General features: G+C 34.4%; 1 protein-coding gene and 1 long non-coding RNA gene across 2 annotated transcripts in view; one reads left to right on the forward strand and one right to left on the reverse strand.

Annotated features, from left to right (window-relative positions):
• Positions 1 to 25,165, reverse strand: part of LOC128168829 (uncharacterized) — a 324,047-nt gene that overhangs the window by 162,193 nt on the left and 136,689 nt on the right. The gene's annotated exons all lie outside the window — the stretch shown is intronic.
• LOC128168833 (uncharacterized) lies at positions 3,645 to 4,092 on the forward strand. Its single transcript, XR_008241458.1, has 2 exons — positions 3,645 to 3,695; positions 3,869 to 4,092. It is a non-coding gene; the product is annotated as an uncharacterized LOC128168833 (long non-coding RNA).

Genomic DNA, 25,165 nt, shown 5'->3' on the forward strand with positions numbered 1-25,165 from the left:
CAAGATTTTGAGAAGATTTTGGTATTTATATTTCAGCAGATTTACAATAACTACTTAGAGTAGTTTCCCCTTATTGTGACGTCAAAGTTCACGTCAGTCAAGTGTAGTCTGTCTCTTTGAAAACACACTAGAAAAAACTACGCGAAAAATACTGTTTGGTTTACTTAAAAAGCATGGTGTTCTGGAAATTACACAATTTATCTGTTTCTCAAAAGTTTTACTTTGATTCTCGCGAGATGGTATCCAGTCTAGTGAGATCGGCCGACATTGAGGAATTGCATTGTGGTTCGAAATTTACTGACTCCGAAAAATTTCTGTCGGATCAATGTGTAAGAAATCCATTGTGACGTCACTCGAAAGGACGATAACTCCGGAAATTGGCGTTGTTTCAATGCATGTACGTAGTCTTTTATCTTGTTCTCGTGAGAGTGTGAAATGGGAAACCATAATTACAGGGAACTACTGGGACGATTAAAACAAGGCATTACTGGTCCGATTTACTGATGCCAAAAAAATCCGTTGAATGAATGTGCAAATAGTCCGAATTTTCTATTCACACACGCCTTGCCGGTAGAGCTCGCTTCGCGCCGGCGCTGCGCGCCGGCGAGCTGCGCTCGCTATTATTCGTTATGGAGACCAAAAAAAATATTTGTATATAAATCATTTATTTTTGTTGGCATGGATGTGTAAATTGTTTAATCGTAAAATATAAAACAGTGCATTGCTACTGTACATGCCGCTTTTCAATATAACACAAACATAAAGCAATACAGATGAAAGCAATACGTTTTCTTAATGCTAATCTTAAAAATTAATTTTGATTTTGCGTGTTTAATGGTGTAGAATCGTTCGGTTGCGTGTTTTATCGTTTTTGTTCGTGTATCGTGAAAATTCAGTAAGTTAGTGATGGTCCGTGTAACGTGCGTGATCGTTCGTGTATCGTGCGTGATCGTTCGTGTATCAGAAACTTGCGTGTCGTTTGTCAACAATAACGTTGTTACCACTGTATCACCGACCCACAATGCGCATAGTATTTGTACAACTTTTTGGGGAGTAAAATTTTTATTTGTCATCCTATGACATCAAACTTGGTATCATTTTTTTTGTCTTGGCAAGACAAAGAGAATGGTGTAAATATGTTGTAGATAGCACCACAGATGAAAAATATAGAACTTTAAAACTTGTCCAGAAATGGGAGCTGTCACCGACCCGCAATATGCATAGTGTTTTACTCCTTTTTTAGATATTTTTTTTAATTTGTCATCCTATTACTTCACTACTGGTATCATTCCTTTTTTCTTGATGAGACAAAGAGAATGCTGTAAAGATATATCATATAGCATCACAAATAAGAAAATGGCCCCTAAAAGGATTTGTGGAGAATCCAGAGACCGCTCCCTGTGAGTGGGTATAATTTACCCACTTGAAAGTTTTCCCTGGGTTCTCTGATTATAAAACCATAATCAATATAAAAAGCTTTTTTAGGTGTTAAGTTGTCACTGTCAGAAATTGATGATAATTTTATAAATATTCCCGGTGGTCATATTGTCAAATCCGGAGGAATCTGAGTACATGTGGTCTAAATACAGCATCAACTAAATTTGAAAATAGTGTAAGTCTCAATTATCTTTGTACTGTGTTTATAGCACCTGTTGTGAAACGCACCAAGTAGGTGTAATGATTAAATTTCAATTAAATAACGTTGGATAAAAGGGCTGCCAAGAGCATCACCAGTTGACGGTTATTTTCAACTAAAGAACTCCCTTTGATGTCTTGCCTCATTTTACTTTAAAACTTTACTATATTGATGATAACGGAGTTTTATAATTTCATTCTAATTTGGGTAATGTTAGCCGGAACGACTCTGGAAGCAAATGATCGGTTCCTAGGAAGCGTTGGAGTAGTCCTGAGGGATCGTGGACCACTCGTTACAAACCAAATGAACTGGTATCACAGCTTTGTGATAGCCATGCCGGATACTGTCCCTCTGATCTGTGTTTCAGAAAGAAATGCCCAAATGGAGAAGTTTTGTAAAAAAAAACAACCAGCCACATCCTTTATACCAAATAATTTGGCAGATGGATGACATAAATTACGGAGTTTTTAAATTCTTATCATTTGTTTCTAAAACTCTCAATTCATTTTCAGGTAAAACGAGAAAGCAGAGAAACGCTCCATTATCTTTCATTGGAGATATATCTAAGTCTATATTTGGTACTGCAACCGTGGCTGATTTGAAAGCAGTTGTGGATAGAGTCGACCAAATAATACGACTGGACTCGAATATCACAACAACACTGCAGAGCCATGTTGATATCTTCAAGACAATCATGACCATTGAAAATGAAAGATATAATAATATGAAGGAGGCCATAAACCAGACGAGAGAAAACCTGAAAGCGACCCAGGAAACTGCCAAAACAATACCAGATGAACTGGAAAAAACATATGCAATGTCTGCGTTGACAACGATGGCAAAAACCATATCTTTGACTACTTCCAATCATCTTTACCGAATTCGCAAAGCAATTTTAGAACTAAAACATAGGAAATCACAAATTACAAAGCTCACCGAGACGAGACATCACCCTTATGAGACTTCACCTTTATGAGACCACCTTTATCATATTAAATGAAAATCATACTTTATGATCTTGGATATTCATGGATTCTGTTTTAACACAATATCGTATATCATCTTTAAAAAAAATGTATGTTTATCATATGTTCATATGTTCTCAGCTATGTTAAGGAAGGTCTAAGAATTCTACCACGTGTGATTTAGAAAAATTTGCATAAGCCCCGCCCCTTATTCATGAGATTTTACGAGATATAGGTAGTTCGGTAATTAACAAACATTTACCAAAATGAATATGATTAATTATTGGGTTTGAATGGTTCAAGAAAGGTGTACTGAAATAAAATCATAAACTATTCTTTATATCTCGCGAAATCATGAAATTCCTAAGTCGTCTGATGACGTGTCGAGGTTGACTACGTCACACCGGCGCTTGCAGCTGTGATCAGAGTAAACATGTGGAATTCAGTGATATATCTCGGAATTTAACTCGTTTACAACCAGCGTGGACAGAAATCGGCATAGGATTCAACTGAACAAGGTAGGATTTATCTGTACTTCCCCTAGATATTGTTTTATATTACCTAATATTGTTGGATGGAACGGAAATGAAGTGAAATTCCTCGGCTTCGATTTTGTTTACTTGTTTACATTTGTTTTTCATGTAATATTGTGTTCAAACATCAGTTTGGTGACTCAGTCAGGCAAAGTAATTGTTCTGCGTTTCGCTAGTTTTGATCATAGAGAGCGTTGAGGCTCATTGTAGCTTTTTACTGGTCTCATATCGCGATAATATTAGATCGCATTTCCTCCATGTTCAAAGTACACAATAAAAAGTCCATGGCCAAACACTGTATGTGCTAGCACTACAAAGATTACTGTGAGGATCTGGAATGATTATAGACAAGATTGTAATTTGTTTAAGTAAATCGAAATGTGTTATTTTATTCAGCCTTCTTTTATGAAGATCTAATTAATTTTATTTAAGACAAAATTAAAGTGTGTTCAAACTGAATTTCCACACATTTTAAAAAATAAACATTTGATTATGCCTGTTGTAATATCACTTAGGCAGTAGATGGTCCACTGAAAACACTTCTTGGGATGTTGATAAAAAGTAGGTACTACAAATGTATATAAATATTTCTTTTACTCACTAACTTCAACTTCATGCATAGTTTGTTGTTTTTAATATCATATTGATAATGATACTAATGTAACCTATTATAATAATTTGCATTGATATCTATTGAAATGAAATTTGAAATTGATATATATTCATCATTTCAGGTATTGGTTTTCTTATCAACTGGACTACATCCTAATATCAAAAAGACAGAAGAGAAGAACATGTAGTGTGCAAGAAGAATTGTCAATTTCCATAAATTACACATTATGACTGAAAAATACTAAAAATCAGAAAACACTAGTCTTGTTGAACAGTTTGTCACAGAAAAGCAATCTCTATAGTATTTGTAAAGTTGATTATTAAAATAAATTCTTGATAATATTGATATATTGTTTCTTCTTGCCTTCTTTAATTAGTACTAAAATATCAATTATGATTACAAGTAAACCTGATTATACATTAAAAGAACTTATTCACCAGCATAGTAACATAAATTATTATGAAACATAAATGTGTAAAATACAAACTCAACACTTACACCCCCCCCCCCCCCAAATAAAGGCAACTGATGAAGTTATGTTTTTCCAATTTAAATAATTTTATAATGATGATTGGTGTGAACAGAAACAACATTTTAGCATTATTTTAGTGAAATTCACAGCGTTAAGTAATTTTAAGAATGAAAATTAAAATCATGATCTTAGTCAGTGTTGCGTTTGAATTGCACGCAAATGACGCTGAAAGTGAAGTGGCTCAGATAAAATGCAGTAGTGCAAGGGCATACACTTGATCAAATATATTGAAAATTTCCATGTCTTACCATTGTATCCCTATTATATCAAAAAGTGCTGGGAGCTGTATGAAGTCGCTACGCATTTCATATAAATAAGCGTTAATTGCGGGAAATCCCAGTAAATTGCTGTTCATACACTGTTTACATTGAATTTAATAATTGTTCTTACTTGAATATTTTAAGCTCCCAGCACTTTTCGAAATTTTGAAGGTTCATTTTACAAGTTAGAAACAGAAATAACTATATTTGTTTATGTTATGCCCTTGCACTTTGCATTTTTCCGTATTATTCCTGGTTCATCTATTTTTAGCAGTATCACGTGACAGGGTATTCCCAAGAGACTCAAAAATTGCTCATCCGATAACAAATTATTTAATTTGTATAATCGATAAAATATCACTTTGTTTAACAAATGTTTGGAGTAGAATACCAAGATTGTTCAAAGGCTAACATTTTATGTGATAAATATCGCTATTTTTGTATGGACGCCCTTAACATAGCTGAGTTATCAATACAATAATATAAAATGAAATATTGCATCCTATCATATTTACAACATATATCATACAATACAATAAAATACCATAATAAACAATGATGAGATATGGTATTGTAACGTATGATATGACATTGTATTGTGTTATACGTTTGTGAATTTGATCACATAATACAATGTCATAATATATAAAACAATATAGTATTATATTACAATATCATATTACATAATACATCATAACATTGAAACATATGTTATTATATTGTATAATATAGTATGATATTGTATGACACTATATCATTGTTGATACAGCATATGATATTGTATCATATGATACAATATAATTTGATACAACATTGTATCATATCAAATGATACAATATTATGTGATAAAGTAAAATATTATATAATACAATATAATATTATACATATTGTATCATATGATACAATAATATATTTTACAATATCATACAATACAGTTTTATGTGATGTGATAATATATCATAATATAAACCAATATCATCATATTATTCAATATCGTATGATACGATATTATATAATATTACAGTATCATATTATACAATTTCATGTGATATAATTCTATATTACAGAAACTGATATCATATTATACAATATCGTATGATACTATATTATAGAATATACAATATTGTATCATAGGATACAATATTATATTTTGTAATATCTTATGTAATAATATCATGTGATAAAATAATAAATTAATAATACAATATAATATTATACAATATTGTATCATAATATACAATACTATACATAACGATATCATGATATAATATCATAACATAAAATATAAAAAAAATTGATACAATATCATATCGTATCATATAACTTTTTATAATATTATATATGTTATTATATTGTATCATATTAAACAATATTGTTTCATACCATACAATACTATATCATAGGAATCATGTTATATCATTTATCATCAGAAAACACATCTATTTATCGAGCAGGTTTGAGTGAGGTAAGAGATTTCTTATGCATCCTTGATAATGGAGATCAGGCTCTGCATCTGAAGCAGCCTGTGCGTTTCATTTATAATATAGTTAAATCAACTATGCAAGCTATCATCTATAAAACATGTAACCTGTTCCAAAAAACAAAACTTCATCCAGCATCCGAAACCTATGGCTCAGATTCAGCATTCAAGCCAGTCAGGTGCATCAGTATACATAAGACGCATCTCCATGCAAGTTTGGTGAAGTTCAGACCAGTAATAACTAAGATATCATCATCAGAGGGCACTAGCAATTAAAACCTTTACCTGCTCCAGCATCCGCAACCTTTGGCTCAGATTCAACATCCATGCCTGTCAGATGCATTTTTAGCATCCTTGATAATGGAGATCAAGCTCTGCATCTAAAGCTTCCTCTGTGATTCATTCATATTACAGTTTAATCAACTATGCAAGTTTGAAATAGTACTATAATCTATTAAACTTGTGACTTGTTCCAAAAAAACTTAACCATATCCAGCATCTGACAACTATGGCACCGACTCAGCATTCAAGCCTGTTAGGTGCATCAGTATCATAAGACGCACCATCCATAAACGTCTGGTGAAATTAGGACAAGTAATAACTAAGATATAATCATCAGAGGGCACCTGTTTCAAAAACTTTAACCAGCTCTAAAAACCTTAACCTCCTCCAGCATCCAAAACCTATGGCTCAGATTCAGCAATCAAGCCTGTCTGGTGCATCAGTATCACAAGACGCACCATCCATGGAAGTCTGGTGAAGTTAGGACAAGTAGTAACTAAGATAATCATCAGAGGGCACCTGCAACAAAAACTTTGACCAGCTCTAAAAACCTTAACCTCCTTCAGCATCTGTAGCCTATAGCTCAGATTCAGCACCCAAGCCTGCCTGGTGCATCCGTATCATAAGACGCACCATCAATGCAAGTTTGGTGAAGTACGGACCAGCAGTAACTTAAATATTGCTATCAAAGGGCACCTGCAACAAAAACTTTAACCTGCTTCAAAAACCTTAACCTCTTCCAGCATCCGAAACCTACAGCTCAGATTCAGCACTCAAGCCTGTCTGGTGCATCAGTATCATAAGACATACCATCCATGCAAGTTTGGTGAAGTACGGACCTGCAGTAACTTAGATATTGCTATCAAAGGGCACCTGCAACAAAAACTTTAACCTGGTCCAACAACCTCAACCTCCTCCAGCATCTGACATTTAGGACCCAGATTCAGCATCCAAGTCTTTCAAGTCCATAAATAGGTCCAGATGCATCATCCATGCAAGTTTGGTGAAGATAAGTCAAGTAATAGCTTAGATACAGGACCTGCAACAAAAACTTTAACCAGGTCCGGACGCCGACGCCGACACCGACGCCGACGCCGAGGGTATAGCATAAGCCCCCCCCCCCCTGACTTCGTCTCGGTGAGCTAAAAAAGGTTACATTTCCCCTGTTCTCGTTTCAGATGAAGAATTTCCACTAGCACTGGATAAGATTGCAGCGAAGGCTTCAATATCTACCGGTTACAACCGACTTCTACAAAGATGCTGAATTCTACCGACGGCAAGGGTCCTTCATCCTCAGGTATCAAAGATACAGCAAGCAGATTTGGTTAACTCTGAAATTTCCGATGGGGACCAGTGTTAAGGAAACACTATACGAAGTCAAAACCTTACCAGTTCCACTTATACCAAATTCTTATCACGCCACCAAAATAACATCCTTGCCTCCGTTTATAGTGGAGCGAAGATCCCTTTCTGGTTTCTACTATGCTTTACCAAAGATACATCAGTTAATGAAATATTGCAAAACAATGGGTCATTTTAACAGAGAATGTAAGATTAGTTTTAAGTACAACTCTTTTAATTCACCCACTTGCGTGACTGCAGTCCTGACGGAAAATGATGATTTAATTCACCGGTATTGTTCTTTTGAATTATTAAGGAATCATTTAAAAGTAAATGTGCCATTTATATCCATATCGGCAGACGAGATTCTTATCACCAGAAAAGAGGAAATAACAATGCATTGTCCATATGGAAATCATTTAATTATGGGATGTAATTACTGCAAGATGAAGGTTCCTTGTGGCTGCCACATTAGCAATGGCGACCATTTGATACTGACTGATTCACATGTATGCAAAGGAAAAACGTTTAAAGTACATTATATGCATATAAAAAATATAATAACTCTTAAAGAGTTCTTCCAGGCAATTCAGAATGATTTGATTAATTCAATACATGATTTAAAGGAGATCAAGATGCACCAACTTCCCGAAGTAAAGTTTCATGACAGTAGGTATAAAACACTTTTGGCCCTCGATCATAATTAATGAAATGGATGTTAAACATGTTTTGGAGAAAATAGAACAAAACAAGCCCAATTTTCACGAGTCTAGCGGATCTGATCTTGACTGGGGATCTGGCATTGCCAGATGACTGGTCAAGTCCTTATTCAATTATGACTTTTGTTATGACCACTGTATGTCCTTTGTTATTGATGAATAATTGTTATATCTATTTTGTAAGGTTGATCAAGTAAAGCATGGAATTGTGGACCTACAAATGCCCTACCTTTTTTATTATTTCAGACAAATAAAGAAATGTCAATTTCCTTCAGATGATTGTAAATAAAATACTTTAAATGATTTGTTTACGTTGCATGGAGAGATATACATGTTTCAATAAATAATAATTTAAACCATACTTTCTTGTCATTATTCGTTCATTTTATTCAATGGGAAATTAATTGCTTTATTATCATATACGATTACAAAGCAACATACACAAATGGCCACTAAAAGGATTTGTGGAGAACCCAAAGACAGCTCCCTGTGAGTGGGTGTAATTTACCCACTTGAAAGTTTTCCCTGGATTCTCTGATAATAAAACGTTTAATTAGGGGCAATAAACAATATAAAAAAGCTTCCATAGATATTAAGCAGTCACTGTCAGTAATTGATTATAATTGTTTCTAAAATTTCCAGTGATTATACATAGTATATTCTGGTCATCACTATGTCATAAAATAAAAACAATATAAAAAAGCTTCCATATGTATTCAACAGTCACTGTCAGTAATTGATGGTAATTGTTTCTAAAATTTCCAGTGATTAAACATAGTTAAATCAAGAGGAATTTGAGCACCTCTATTCTAGTTACAATATCAATTAAATTTGAAATTAGTCTAAGTGGTCAATTATCATTCTACTGATTTAAAAGCACCTGCGGTGAAAGGCACTAAGTAGGAGTTATAATTAAGTTTCAAGTCAATCTCCTTTTTTCTATCTTAGATGAAAAGCAACAGATATGATGGTACCTTTCAATAATTATTTTACAATATAGACTAAATTACAGTAGACTAATTACAGTGTCAAGCATTGATTTCATTGATTTCATTTGGTGTTAAGCTACTAGTAACTTGAATGATTATCAAATCCTTCATTAACGTTTTCATAGCACCATAAACAAATCACTATAGGTTTTTATATTCTTTTATTTACAACGTTTCAATTAATGATAATATACGTAATTTCTTGTCATCACTATGTCATTAAAAACACAATAATACGCTTAAAAAGGTTCTTCAATGGATGTTGGTGTAAGACAATCACTATTTTTTGTCGACGAATCCTTGAATCACACATTTTCGTTTTCTTTTTCCTGCAATGAAAGAAGACAATGTTATTACTATGCTTAAAACCATGAAGATTAGGTGTTCAATATAGATTCAAATCAACTCACCTTTGTATCCCCAGAAATATAAAAAAATACCATGAATACCTCAGCTCTTCAGAAGTGCAAGACCCTTCTTCATTGTTTCTGATGTTTTGGATGCCTGATGTTGACGGATGGTCCTCCTCAGACATTGTAAACGAGCTTCCGGTACACTCACTGTTTTTAGAATAACCTATAAATATCTCAGCAACTTTTTTTGTTTTTTTTTCATCGGTTTTATTAACTGTTTCTGGAGGGACGTTATCTTGTTCCAAATCTTTCTTTTTTAAATTTCTTAAGTGTTGGTCAAAAAAGAGACATTGATAAACAAAAAACAGAATCATCATAATACAAAAAAATTATAAAAAATACAATAGTTAAAACTTCTCTTGTGGACATGAATTTCGATTGGAGAGGGATTTCTCCGGCGAGAATGGCATCTCCCAGACTAGTAAATATTTCCTGATTGTTTCTAACCCTTTCTCCTACCTTGTCCATAAGTAATTTGTTTTCCTGATCAGTAGCTAAAAAATGCGACTACGCACTGTCATGGAACTGAACGCTTGGCAAGCTTAAGTCCTGTTCCACATCGGTCGTTATACTGGCGTCAATGAATTTCCTTTTTTGGGTGTCTAAACTACTTCTTAAAACAGCAAAATTCATGAGATAATGGTACTCGGCTCCTATTTTTTCAGTTTTATCTTCACAATCTGATGAAGAGTATGTATTTATTTTGACTGTTTTTTACCTGATAGTGCATTGACAAGGCAGTTTTATTATACAAAAATGACATCCATGTATAACTCTTTACTATTTTTACAATCCATGTTCAATCGGTCTTGTCTTGTAACCAGTACACTGTTAGAAGTGAGAACATCAAGAGACGGCTCGCCTTCCTTATAGTGATCCTTTAAAAAAGTGAAGGTACATCTTCTGTGAATATCAGCATTGTTGTTCTTTAACAGAGCAATGACGCAATCAGCTGAATGTTCCGTTTTAAAGACTAGTCCCATAAAACACAAAATCTGATAGGATCCAATGGTATGGCACTCACTAATGAAATCACTGTCCGTTAAGGTGGCATATTCAATTCCTGATGACTGTTGTCTCACTACAATGTAATGCGGTACATCGGCAATGCGTGTTGCATGATTGCTCCCTTTTCTATAGGGAACTGGAAATGAAGTTACCGTGTACAATGTATCTCTTGAATTTGGCCCAACGGCAAATTTAACGGTGACCCACAGTTTCTTCTTGCGTCTATTGTACCGGGCAGTGCTTGATCCATGATGTCTGTAATAATGAACCGCCCGATTTACAATATTAGTGTTACTGTATGTTTTGGATAATTTTATCTATTGCCGCCCGGAAATCTTCATCGGGTATAAGAAACTCAGATATATGCCCTTTCTGTAAATCTATTATAGCATCTCGAATCTCATTAATTTTATATCTAAATGAATCAGTTACATTACCTGCCAGAAATGTTAAGGCAAGCATTTCATTAGAGGCCTTTATTTCATCTACAATCGTTTTTGAACGATCCTCTAAACCTTTCATATTCGTTATTACACCGTCTATCATATTACCCATGTTTTGGAATCGGATATTCTCGATCCTCATGTACGATTTGAAATTCTTTGCATGACTAAGAATCGCCCCAGTGATGTTTCTGTTCCTACGTATGAGATCATTGACACGATTGGCTACAATATGTTAATCTTCCACTGTTGCGGTTCCAAACAAGGTCCTCGGTAAACCCCCGATAAATGACAGTGGGGCACTCCTTTGTCTTTTTCCAGGACCCTTGAACGAAACTGTATTTAAAGCAATAAAATTAGACAACATGTTAACTTCATGTTGCATATCCTTTTCAAGAATCGAAAGTAGCAAACCTAAGGGATGAATTCTGTTTTCCTGACATATTCTATTGACTTGCGGATTGCCCCCCAGGCAAACGACGGCTGACACCTTTGTCGGGATGTCAATGACAAAGCTATGATACCAAAAGTTATCCGAAGGGACAACATGACCCAAGTCCTCCATGAATGCACCTATATTTCCCATAAATCGATTTTTAAGAGTCCAATGAGGCGAGATCGTAATGCAAACGAAAATAAAACTAGAGGTACTGTGAGCAAGCTCACAATTGATACCCCCCGCCAAGAAAAAAATCATAACGCACATATTTTTGCTATTATAGAAAATATTGGATGGATCTATTTTACTGTCCATTTTCTATAAATAACAACTGCTCTATTTTTTAAAACTGTTAATGCTAATAGGAGTAAACAAACCAATTTCTATCCTTTCATTCCATTTAATTTTAAGTTAACTGTTAATGCATGAGGACATTTGCATCCTTCCGTTAACAACCATGACTCGAATCAAACGAAATCCACATGTCAAGCAGCCATTTAATATTTAAACATTTTGAATGATTGGTATACTGAGCCCGATGTTTTTTCCAATTGTTTTCCCCACATATTCCCCCCCCCCCCAAAAAAAAATCATCGAATTAAGCAATTTCCAAAATGTTAATGTTAATCATGAGAGAAAAAGCTATCAAGAAATGATTTAAAATTTGCTACTGTACACATGTAAGAATGTATTAAGAAGACTGAATCTTTATAACCAGGTTAGATGGGGGGGGGGGTGAATGTGTAGTATAAACATTTATAATTTGAATCATTTATTGTTATTAATTTTAACTTGTCAATGAATACTACTTATTGATCACAAGGTAGAAATATGACCTCTGATCATATCTCAATATATCATTTGTCAATTATGCAAGGTGTAATATAATTTTTTTTAAGAATAACATTTTTTACCAGTTTATAAAAGTTTTTAGACACCCAAATTATATTTTGATTTTAATAGATCATTCGACAAGGGGGGGGGGGAGAACAGTTTATATTTGAGCTTGTTTGGGAGTGGGGGTTCCAAGTCATATATTTAACAATTTCTTAATGTAATTTAAAATAAGACTAAGCCATTCTACAGTCATGAACATGAATAGTATAGAACAAAACACAAACTAATACATGTACATGTATATATACATATTAGGAAGTAATACAAAACTGATTGATCTATATTTGGGTTCTTAAATTGAATCATATATCATGTACATATTATATTATTGTTTCTTTGTTCAAGGCATTTAAGATGGTACGTAGGTCATGATCCCAAGTGCTCTTCCTGAAATTATTAAATATCATAAAAACCATTGAGATCCCCACCTTAATCCAAAGATATTATTCCTGCTAGGCCATGCAGGCATATCAGATCATTATGGCATGTAAGTCATGACCCTAAGGGGTCATCCTGACCCCCTTAGAATCAGAAATTGTCAATTATCTTTAAATTATTGATGTTTGATGATCCTATATCTCTATTTAATCTTTATTATTAAGTCTCACGAATGAAATTTGGAAACTTATTGTTTTTATACGGTTCTTAATACTGTACATGTATTATTATTATTCATCTTCTTTTTCTTCTTTCCTGCTCTGAACTTCTTTCTCAGAGATGGCTGAACAGAATTGTACAAAACTCTAGGATATGATAGGCCTGCATATCTAGTTGTGCACCCTGGTTTGATTTTTCTCATTTTGGGTTAGACAACCACTTTTCGGGAGGGGGGGGGGGGGAAGGGGGTGTCAAAAGGGTGTGGGGTCTAACATTGAACCTTATAAGAGGAATTGTAGACTCTATTGTAAATGGTAACTTGAAAAGGGACAAAGATAATAATATAGGGTTTTCATAATCATATATTGGCTGTTACTGGCAATATAAAGGGTTTATTAGATCTGACCCCTGGGGTCATCCCCACCCCCCAGGAATTTGAAATTACCATATATCTCAGAAACTGTTATAATTATGACCCCTAAACCATATATATTCATGTTTCTGATGTCAAGGGGCATCAAATGTTATGTAGGTCATGGGCCCTGTGGGTGGTCCTGACCCCCTCAAACAGCAAGTCCCTTAATAGCGAGCGCAGCTCGCCGGCGCGCAGCGCCGGCGCGAAGCGAGCTCTACCGGCAAGGCGTGTGTGAATAGAAAATTCGGACTTATAGTTGCACATTCATTCAACGGATTTTTTTGGCGTCAGTAAATCGGACCAGTAATGCATCGTTTTAATCGTCCCAGTAGTTCCCTGTAATCATGGCAATTTTTATCACTTCACACTCTCACGAGAATTAGCAAGACAAATTTAGACAGTAAAAACAATAACGATGTAAGCAACATACAGTCAATGTTACCTCTAAAGTTCACCTCAGTACACTTTTATTCAAAAATAATCGTGTGACGTCACAAACGTTTACACATTGATCCGATATATTTTTTCGGAGTCAGTAAATTTTGACCCACAATTCATAGTACCAATGGTTTCCAACCTCACGTTCCAACATCACGTTCTCCCGAGAATCAAAGTAAAACCTTTGAAAAGCTTATAAGATGTGTAATTTTAAGAACATCATGCTTTTTAAGTAAATAAAACAGTATACTTCGCATACTTTTATTTCTCAGGGGAGTTTTAAAGAGTAAGACGACACTTAACCAACGTCAGCTTTGACGTCACAATAAGCACTGATAAGGGGAAATTACTCTAATTGAAGTTATTGTAAATCTGCTGAAATGACCAAAATCCTCTCAAAATCTTGCAAAGGCTAAGATAAAGAACAGCTGACGAATAAGGACATTTCTTCAGATACAGGAAACAGTTGTAAATTGCACTAATTTGGATGAATGCTCACAAATATTTTATTCACTATAATTACGGTAATTTCCTGAAACGTAACGTTATACGTAGCAGCGCCTTTTTTTAAAGGGGGTGGGTGGGTGGATGGCAGCCTCATCCAAAAAATCTTTGCAAGCAAAAAGAAAAATAAATCATGAAAATTCTAATCCTTCAGCTCTTTAGCAGTTCAATGGTTTCTTTATTTTCACTTCCATTTATTTTACATGCGGGGGGGGGGGGGGGGGCAACACTATGTTCTTTTAACATGATAAGCAAATATTTTTAAGCGTAAATTAAAAATAAAATTAAACATTAATTATTTTTTTTAAGTGGAGGGGCAAATCCATGGTAAGTCGATTTTCTATGTATAAATTGACAAAAATGAAAAAAAAATTAGCATGGGGGGAGCTCTATGATGAGTCAAGTTTTATATGTAAGTTTAAGAAAAAATGTCTACTGCAAAAAAAAGGGGGAAATCAATCAATCAATCATAATCACAATCACTTTAAAAGAGGAGATGCAGTGCAATGAATATTTATATATTAAAATCTTTATTATTTAACAACATTGTATCTGAGATTAAACTATTGTTCTGCATATAAATAAATAAATTATAACAAATCTTATAAACTATAAATAATGAAAATTTACTGAAAAATAGGTATGTTTTATTTTTTGGCATTCAAATTTCACGTTGTTGATTTTATTTTATTAAATTTATTATAATTCATTGTTTGATCACATGCTGTGCTCGCCCCAACGGTCGCACCGTAAAACATATTATCTTCAAAACAGTTGAGATCCCCACCCTTAAACCATATATATTCTTGTTCCTTGTGTCAAGGGGCATCAAACGGTATGTAGGTCATGGGCCCCGGGGGTGGTCATGACCCCCCTTGAACAGGAAGTGCACGAATATCTCGAAAACTGTTGAGATCCCCACCTCTTAACCATATATATTCTTAATCCTTAAAGGGCATCAAAAGGTATGTACCGGTAGGTAATGGGCCTCAGGGTTAAATTTAATTTTTCAAAACCGTAATGCACATCTATGGAACAGTTCCTATCATATCCCAAGATATGATGTGTCTATCCATTAAATCATAAAAGGAGTTCTAGGATCTATGTTTTTTTGAAGTGATAAACGTCAATTTTCTGCTACCTTTTGACTCCCTGGATGAAATTTAAATTTTGAAAACCTTACTGCACATCTATAGAACAGTCCCTATCATATCCCAAGATATGATTGTCTATCCATTAAATCATAAGAGGAGCTCTTGGATCAATGTTTGTTTTTTTTAGTGATAAACGTCAATTTTCTGCTACTATTTGACTCCCTGGATGAAATTTAAATTTTTAAAACCTTATTGCACATCTATAGGAAAGCCCCAATTATATCCCAAGAGATGACGTAGCTACTCTAAAAGTTGTAAGAGGAGTTCTGGGAACCATATTTTTTTTGCCCAAAAACGTCATTTTTTGTTGCCCACTGATCCCCTTAATAAAAAAAAAAATTCTGGAACCTGATCACGCCTCAATATGACACCCCCAATCATATTCTAGATCATTTGGCTACGTTTTTGAAACCAGTTTTTTTGTAAAAAAAACAAACAAAAAAACGTCATTTTTTAGCCATTAAATGACCCCCAGGACAAAATTGAAAATTCCGAAACCTTATTGCGCATCTATAGGATACCCTTAAACATATTCCAAAAGATGATTTGTCTACCGTTGAAAATGTAGGAGGAGTTCGAGGAAGAAGGTTTTTTGTGAAAACACGTCATTTTTTACCAATTATTTGACCCCCAGGACTAACAGAGAATTTTTGAAATCTTTTTACAAAACAACATGATGCCCCAAATCAAACTCTAAGAGTTCAGTTTGCTGGTTTATAAGATGTAAGAGCAGTTTGAGAAAGTAAAACGTGACAGACGGACGGACGGACGGACGGACGGAACAGGGTAACAACAATATACCCGAACTTTCTTTAGAAAGTGCGAGTATAATTAATGATAGCATATAGACCATCTGGTTTTAAATACAATTATATATTTACCTTCGACCAGCTTTTAAATATTCAGAAATGTTTGCTTGCATCGCAATAGGGAAATGACAACGCAGTCTACACTTGAAACTAAACTGCCGGTATTTCCAGTCGATTCTTGGTCGAAGCCCCAAGTTCAGGGCCCTGGGGAATTTGATGCAGCCACCATAATGAAATGACCAACACTGCTGCTTGTTTTAAACACAGTTTAATTGGTTTGTTATCAGATCCTGTCAACATGCATTAGGATCAGATGTTTATAGATGCTTATAGAGCAGCAGAATTACAGTCAGCATAGCACATCTGGTGTATCAATGAGGTGTAACATTGAGTCAGGCATGATTATAAATAAAGTGAAACACAAAATGATAATTTTTCTATGTAAAATTAATCAAATTATCTACAGTCATGCATACTTTGAAAATTTTAGGGGGGGGGGGGAGGCGTGCACCCTCCACGCCCCCCCCTTAAATCCGCCAGTGGAAGTCTCAGCTTATTCTGAACCGACAGTATTGTCACACACTTCTTGCTTTGGTACGCCAAAGCAGGGAGGTTTTTTTTAAATTATTTCTTCCTAATGTTGAATGCGCAGGGAACCGATAATTCGAAATAAGCAGTGCTATGATTTCATTCTTACTAGCACTTACTTGCAACGACTCGTGCGGTTTCCCGCCTGTCCTTCCTTCCTGAGAGCCATAAAGAATGTATATCCGTACAAGTGAAACAAAGTTTTTCTAATAAGAGAAAAACGTTTAAGCATTTTAATTTGGAATATGTTCCGAGTATTTCCTCCTTAAAAATAACTGGCCGATTAAGAATACTATTGCACATAATATTAGAAGGACAGCATCAATTATAAGTAATATATCTAAATTTGACAGCCTCGTTACCGCTACCTGAATATCTCCTTGTATTAATTGGTCCCATACACTTTGAAATATTTTTACGTTCCTTGTTGCTTTTTCCATTACCTCTTTTGTCCTCAAAACATTTGAACGTCCATAGAATTTTTTTGATATATTTACGTGTGCCAAAGCTTTCCTATATTGAGACTTGTAATAAGTTTCACTCGCTTTCAGTGAATCGTCTATCAGGTGCCCCGCAAACCTTCTTAGAACAATAAGATTAAACAGATGGCGCCTTGTAATCCGTACATCTCTTTTCCTGCTGCATGAATTTCCCGTCGACGCATTTAGGCTGTAATTAAGATGCTTTAATCTGCAATTACATGGAATTTTAACCTCACAGAATGAACATCCTCGCATTGTCCGCTGAACATTAAAGCAATCCCACTTTGTTTCCGTCATTCGTATCATTATCACGGAATCTTTCGAAACCTTAATAATATCCTCTTTTATGGAATTCTTTACTGCCACAAATTTACAGTTGGATTCTATAAGAGAAGCATTGTCTTTTAACAGTCCCGAGAGGCATGTTGGTGACTCAATGCTACTGAAAGTAAGGTTAATATCGCATTCTAAAGATCCGCTTCCAGATCTAACACAGCTACTATATATTTCGCTATGTGATACAGCCGCATGTTGTAATTTTGATGTCGTTTCTCTTAAAAGAACAAAGTCTGGTAAATGTTTAATTACCATACCGTGCTCAACATCGTCGTGAATAGGCACTTGAAAAGTCCTTACCTTATATAAAGTGTCTGGAACTAGCGTGCTGACGGGAATCTGTAGCGTTATCCATAACTTTGTGCCATCTTTGGAGACAACAACCACATATGAGCTCTTTTTTCTATAGAAATTGACATTTCGGTGCAAAAGGGAAACAGTGTTGTCATTGTTGTTCACCCCTTGAACAGCACTGTCCAGTGCATACTTTATGTCATTATCTGGCAAAAGGATACGTGATAGATATCCCTGTTTGAGGTTTGTAATGGCATCGATGATTTCATTTATATGTCTCTTAAATCCTTGGGTGACATTATCCATCATAAACATCAAAGCCATCCTTTCGTTTGTACTGAATATATACTTATGCAGCATTTGTGTTGTTCTGGAATAATCTATTATCAAATTCCTGGTGTCATTAAGTAAAGACTTCAAAGATTCATTGCGGCTATTAGAGACATTAATTAGTGATGCAAAATTGTCTTCTAAGCTATCCATGGCCTCTGCTTGCAACCTCTCTCTCCTGAGAATCTCGTTAACCTTTCTTGTTACCCTCCTTAAGTCATCTAAGGATGCTGTTCCAAATATAGAACTCGACAGTTTTCCGATAAAAGAGAGAGGGGCTTCCCGTCGTTTTCGAACGCTGTTTGATGTCAACTTAAAAGATCTACTCACATAATTTTGAAGAATATCAATGGAATATGCCATGTCCTGCTCCATCGTTCTGATGGCGTCCGTCATTACTTTCGGTGTTCCATCCTCCTTCATACAATTCATGATACTTCCATTCGTACATAAAAGGAATGGCACATCTTTCATAATTGGAAGATCAATCTCGAACATGTGATGCTGGTCACTAATGCGAGTATTAACAATACCTACCTTCTTTAAAACCACTCCGATACTCCCAATAACTATGTCTTCTGTGCCATAGGATGTCCCTGACAGAATGGCCAGAAACAGAGTAATGGTGCCTGTGATATTCATTCTGGAATAAGCACGTTTATTCTCCGAGGAAATAATTCAATTGCTTAATAAATTAACGCAATTGAACCAATTAACAAACAATGATAATAGCTAAAACAGCCGAGTGTGTCAGTCAAACTGATTCCGTTCTCCAGTTAGCATCTAACTGTCAACTGAATAACCAGAGATCAGCCTTCCTATTTATACTCTAAGAGAATAATTATTTGAGTATTTAACATTCAATTATCACGTGATTATAAGCTTAGCCTCAAGTCGAACTTAACAATTAGTCTGCATTAAACACGCCTGGGGAATAAAAAGTGCTGAATCACCGTACAATTATTAATTATATATACACTAATTCAAGCCCTTTTGTTATACATTTTCAAAACTTTCAAATTATCTTGTCGAAGCAAATAAAATGATACCTAGTACAAGTAGGTAACGATATATGAGATAGCATCACAAATAAGAAAATGGCCCCTAAAAGGATTTGTGGAGAATCCAGAGACCGCTCCCTGTGAGTGGGTATAATTTACCCACTTGAACGTTCTCCCTGGGTTCTTTGATTATAAAACCATAATTTAGGGGCAATAATCAATTGAAAATGCTTAGACAAGTTAACTAACGGGTATCTAAGACATCTGAAGTGATTTAAGTGACATGTCTCTGCCTATCAGGCTGCTCTCTCTTCAATATGACAATCTTCATGGGAGCGGACTATAAAATGAAGGAGTTTAGGGGCTGAAAATACGACCTCTCACCCTGCATTAAACCTGATTATATTTTCTTTTTCGTCTTGTTGAGACAAAGAGGATGGTGTAAAGATACTAAAGATAGCACCACAAATAAAAATTATGGACTCTTAAAACTTGTTAAGAACTGGGAGCTATCACCAATCCACAATGCGCATAGTATTTGTACAACTTTTTGGGGAGTAACATTTTTATTTGTCATCCTATGACATCAAACTTGGTATCATTTTTTTGTCTTGGTAAGACAAAGAGAATGGTGTAAAGATATATAAGATAGCATCACAAATAAGAAAATGGCCCCTAAAAGGATTTGTGGAGAATCCAGAGACCGTTCCCTGTGAGTGTGTATAATTTACCCACTTGAACGTTCTCCCTGGGTTCTCTGATTATAAAACCATAATTTAGGGGCAATAATCAATTGAAAATGCTTAGACAAGTTAACTAACGGGTATCTAAGACATCTGAAGTGATTTAAGTGACATGTCTCTACCTATCAGGCTGCTCTCTCTTCAATATGACAATCTTCATGGGAGCAGACTATAAAATGAAGGAGTTTAGGGGCTGAAAATATGACCTCTCACCCTGCATTAAACCTGATTACATTTTCTTTTTCGTCTTGTTGAGACAAAGAGAATGGTGTAAAGATACTAAAGATAGCACCACAAATAAAAATTATGGACTCTTAAAACTTGTTAAGAACTGGGAGCTATCACCAATCCACAATGCGCATAGTATTTGTACAACTTTTTGGGGAGTAACATTTTTATTTGTCATCCTATGACATCAAACTTGGTATCATTTTTTTCGTCTTGGTAAGACAAAGAGAATGATGTAAAGATTTGGTAGATAACACCACAGATGAAAAATATAGAACTTTAAAACTTGTCCAGAAATGGGAGCTGTCACCGACCCGCAATATGCATAGTGTTTTACTCCTTTTTTTAGATAATTTTTTTTTATTTGTCATCCTATTACTTCAAACCTGGTATCATTCCTTTTGTCTTGATGAGACAAAGAGAATGGTGTAAAGATATATAAGATAGCATCACAAATAAGAAAATGGCCCCTAAAAGGATTTGTGGAGAATCCAGAGACCGCTCCCTGTGAGTGGGTATAATTTACCCACTTGAAAGTTCTCCCTGGGTTCTCTGATTATAAAACCATAACTTATGGGCAATAATCAATTGAAAATGCTTAGACAAGTTAACTAACGGGTATCTAAGATATCTGAAGTGATTTAAGTGACATGTCTCTGCCTATCAGGCTGCTCTCTCTTCAATATGACAATCTTCATGGGAGCGGACTATAAAATGAAGGAGTTTAGGGGCTGAAAATATGACCTCTCACCCTGCATCAAACCTGATTACATTTTCTTTCTCGTCTTGTTGAGACAAAGAGAATGGTGTAAAGATACTAAAGATAGCACCACAAAAAAAAATTATGGACTCTTAAAACTTGTTAAGAACTGGGAGCTATAACCAATCCACAATGCGCATAGTATTTGTACAACTTTTTGGGGAGTAACATTTTTATTTGTCATCCTATGACATCAAACTTGGTATCATTTTTTTTGTCTTGGTAAGACAAAGAGAATGGTGTAAAGATTTGGTAGATAGCACCAGAGATGAAAAATATAGAACTTTAAAACTTGTCCAGAAATGGGAGCTGTCACCGACCCGCAATATGCATAGTGTTTTACTCCTTTTTTAGATAATTTTTTTTTATTTGTCATCCTATTACTTCAATACTGGTAACATTCCTTTTTTCATGATGAGACAAAGAGAATGGTGTAAAGATATATAAGATAGCATCACAAATAAGAAAATGGGCTCTAAAAGGATTTGTGGAGAATTCAGAGACCGCTCCCTCTGAGTGTGTATAATTTACCCACTTGAAAGTATTCCCTCGGTTTTCTGATAATAAAATCGTATCTTTGGGGCAATAATCAATATAAAAAGCTTTTTTAGGTGTTAAGTTGTCACTGTCAGTAATTGATGATAATTTTATAAATATTCCCGGTGGTCATATTGTCAAATCCGGAGGAATCTGAGTACATGTGGTCTAAATACAGCATCAACTAAATTTGAAAATAGTGTAAGTCTCAATTATCTTTGTACTGGGTTTAGAGCACCTGTGGTGAAACGCACCAAGTAGGTGTAATGATTAAATTCAATTAAATAACGTTGTATAAAAGGGCTGCCAAGAGGTTCCATCACCAGTTGACAGTTATTTTCAACTAAAGAACTCCCTTTGATATCTTGCCTCATTTTACTTTAAAACTTTACTATCTTGATGACAATGGAGTTTTAAAATTTCATTCTAATTTGGGTAATGTTAGCCGGAACGACTCTGGAAGCAAATGATCGGTTCCTAGGAAGCGTTGGAGTAGTCATGAGGGACCGTTGATCACTCGTTACAAACCAAATGAACTGGTATCACAGCTTTGTGATAGCCATGCCGGATACTGTCCCTCTGATCTGTGTTTCAGAAAGAAATGCCCAAATGGAGAAGTTTTGTAAAAAAAAAACAACAACCAGCCACATCCTTTATACCAAATAATTGGGCAGATGGATGACATAAATTACGGAGTTTTGAAATTCTTATCATTTGTTTCTAAAACTCTCAATTCATTTTCAGGTAAAACGAGAAAGCAGAGAAACGCTCCATTGTTTTTCATTGGAGATATATTTAAGTCTATATTTTGTTCTACAACCGTGGCTGATTTAAAAGCAGTTGTGGATAGAGTCGACCAAATAATACGACTGGACTCGAATATCACAACGACACTGCAGAGCCATGTTGATATCTTCAAGACATTCATGACCATTGAAAATGAAAGATATAATAATATGAAGGAGGCCATAAACCAGACGAGAGAAAACCTGAAAGCGATCCAGGAAACTGCCAAAACAATACCAGATGAACTGGAAAAAACATATGCAATGTCTGCGTTGACAACGATGGCAAAAAACATATCTTTGACTACTTCCAATCATCTTTACCGAATTCGCAAAGCAATTTTAGAACTAAAACATAGGAAATCACACATTACAAAGCTCACCGAGACGAGACATCACCTTTATGAGACTTCACCTTTATGAGACCACCTTTATCATATTAAATGAAAATCATACTTTATGATCTTGGATATTCATGGATTCTGTTTTAACACAATATCGTATATCATCTGTTAAAAAATGTATGTTTATCATATGTTCATATGTTATCAATACAATAATATAAAATTAAATATTGCATCCTATCATATTTACAACATATATCATACAATACAATAAAATACCATAATAAACAATGATGAGATATGGTATTGTAACGTATGATATGACATTGTATTGTGTTATACGTTTGTGAATTTGATCACATAATACAATGTCATAATATATAAAACAATATAGTATTATATTACAATATCATATTACATAATACATCATAACATTGAAACATATGATATTATATTGTATAATATAGTATGATATTGTATGATACTGTATCATTGTTGATACAGCATATGATATTGTATCATATGATACAATATAATTTGATACAACATTGTATCATATCAAATGATACAATATTATGTGATAAAGTAAAATATTATATTATACAATATAATATTATACATATTGTATCCTATGATACAATAATATATTTTACAATATCATACAATACAGTTTTATGTTATGTGATAATATATCATAATATAAACCAATATAATCATATTATACAATATCGTATGATACGATATTATATAATATTACAGTAACATATTATACAATTTCATGTGATATAATTCTATATTACAGAAACTGATATCATATTATACAATATCGTATGATACTATATTATAGAATATACAATATCGTATCATAGGATACAATATTATATTTTGCAATATCTTATGTAATAGTATCATGTGATAAAATAATAAATTAATAATACAATATAATATCATACAATATTGTATCATAATATACAATACTATACATAACGATATCATGATAAAACTTGTCCAGAAATGGGAGCTGTCACCGACCCGCAATATGCATAGTGTTTTACTCCTTTTTATAGATAATTTTTTTTTATTTGTCATCCTATTACTTCAATACTGGTAACATTCCTTTTTTCTTGATGAGACAAAGAGAATGGTGTAAAGATAATAAAGATAGCACCACAAATAAAAATTATGGACTCTTAAAACTTGTTAATAACTGGGAGCTATCACCAATCCACAATGTGCATAGTATTTGTACAACTTTTTGGGGAGTAACATTTTTATTTGTCATCCTATGACATCAAAATTGGTATCATTTTTTTTGTCTTGGTAAGACAAAGACAATGGTGTAACGATTTGTTAGATAGCACCACAGATGAAAAATATAGATCTTTAAAACTTGTCCAGAAATGGGAGCTGTCACCGACCCGCAATATGCATAGTGTTTTACTCCTTTTTTTAGATAATTTTTTTTATTTATCATCCTATTACCTCAAACTTGGTATCATTCTTTTTTTTTTGATGAGACAAAGAGAATGGTGTAAAGATATATAAGATAGCATCACAAATAAGAAAATGGGCTCTAAAAGGATTTGTGGAGAATCCAGAGACCGCTCCCTGTGAGTGGGTATAATTTACCCACTTGAAAGTTCTCCCTGGGTTCTCTGATTATAAAACCATAATTTAGGGGCAATAATCAATTGAAAATGCTTAGACAAGTTAACTAACGGGTATCTAAGACATCTGAAGTGATTTAAGTGACATGTCTCTGCCTATCAGGCAGCTCTCTCTTCAATATGACAATCTTCATGGGAGCGGACTATAAAATGAAAGAGTTTAGGGGCTGAAAATATGACCTCTCACCCTGCATCAAACCTGATTACATTTTCTTTCTTGTCTTGTTGAGACGAAGAGAATGGTGTAAAGATACTAAAGATAGCACCACAAATAAAAATTATGGACTCTTAAAACTTGTTAAGAACTGGGAGCTATCACCGACCCACAATGCGCATAGTATTTGTACAACTTTTTGGGGAGTAACATTTTTATTTGTCATCCTATGACATCAAACTTGGTATCATTTTTTTCGTCTTGGTAAGACAAAGACAATGGTGTAACGATTTGTTAGATAGCACCACAGATGAAAAATATAGATCTTTAAAACTTGTCCAGAAATGGGAGCTGTCACCGACCCGCAATATGCATAGTGTTTTACTCCTTTTTTTTAGATAATTTTTTTTATTTGTCATCCTATTACCTCAAACTTGGTATCATTCTTT

The sequence above is a fragment of the Crassostrea angulata genome, unplaced genomic scaffold (genome assembly GCF_025612915.1).
Source record: "Crassostrea angulata isolate pt1a10 unplaced genomic scaffold, ASM2561291v2 HiC_scaffold_57, whole genome shotgun sequence".
Classification (NCBI taxonomy): Eukaryota; Metazoa; Mollusca; class Bivalvia; order Ostreida; family Ostreidae; genus Magallana; species Magallana angulata.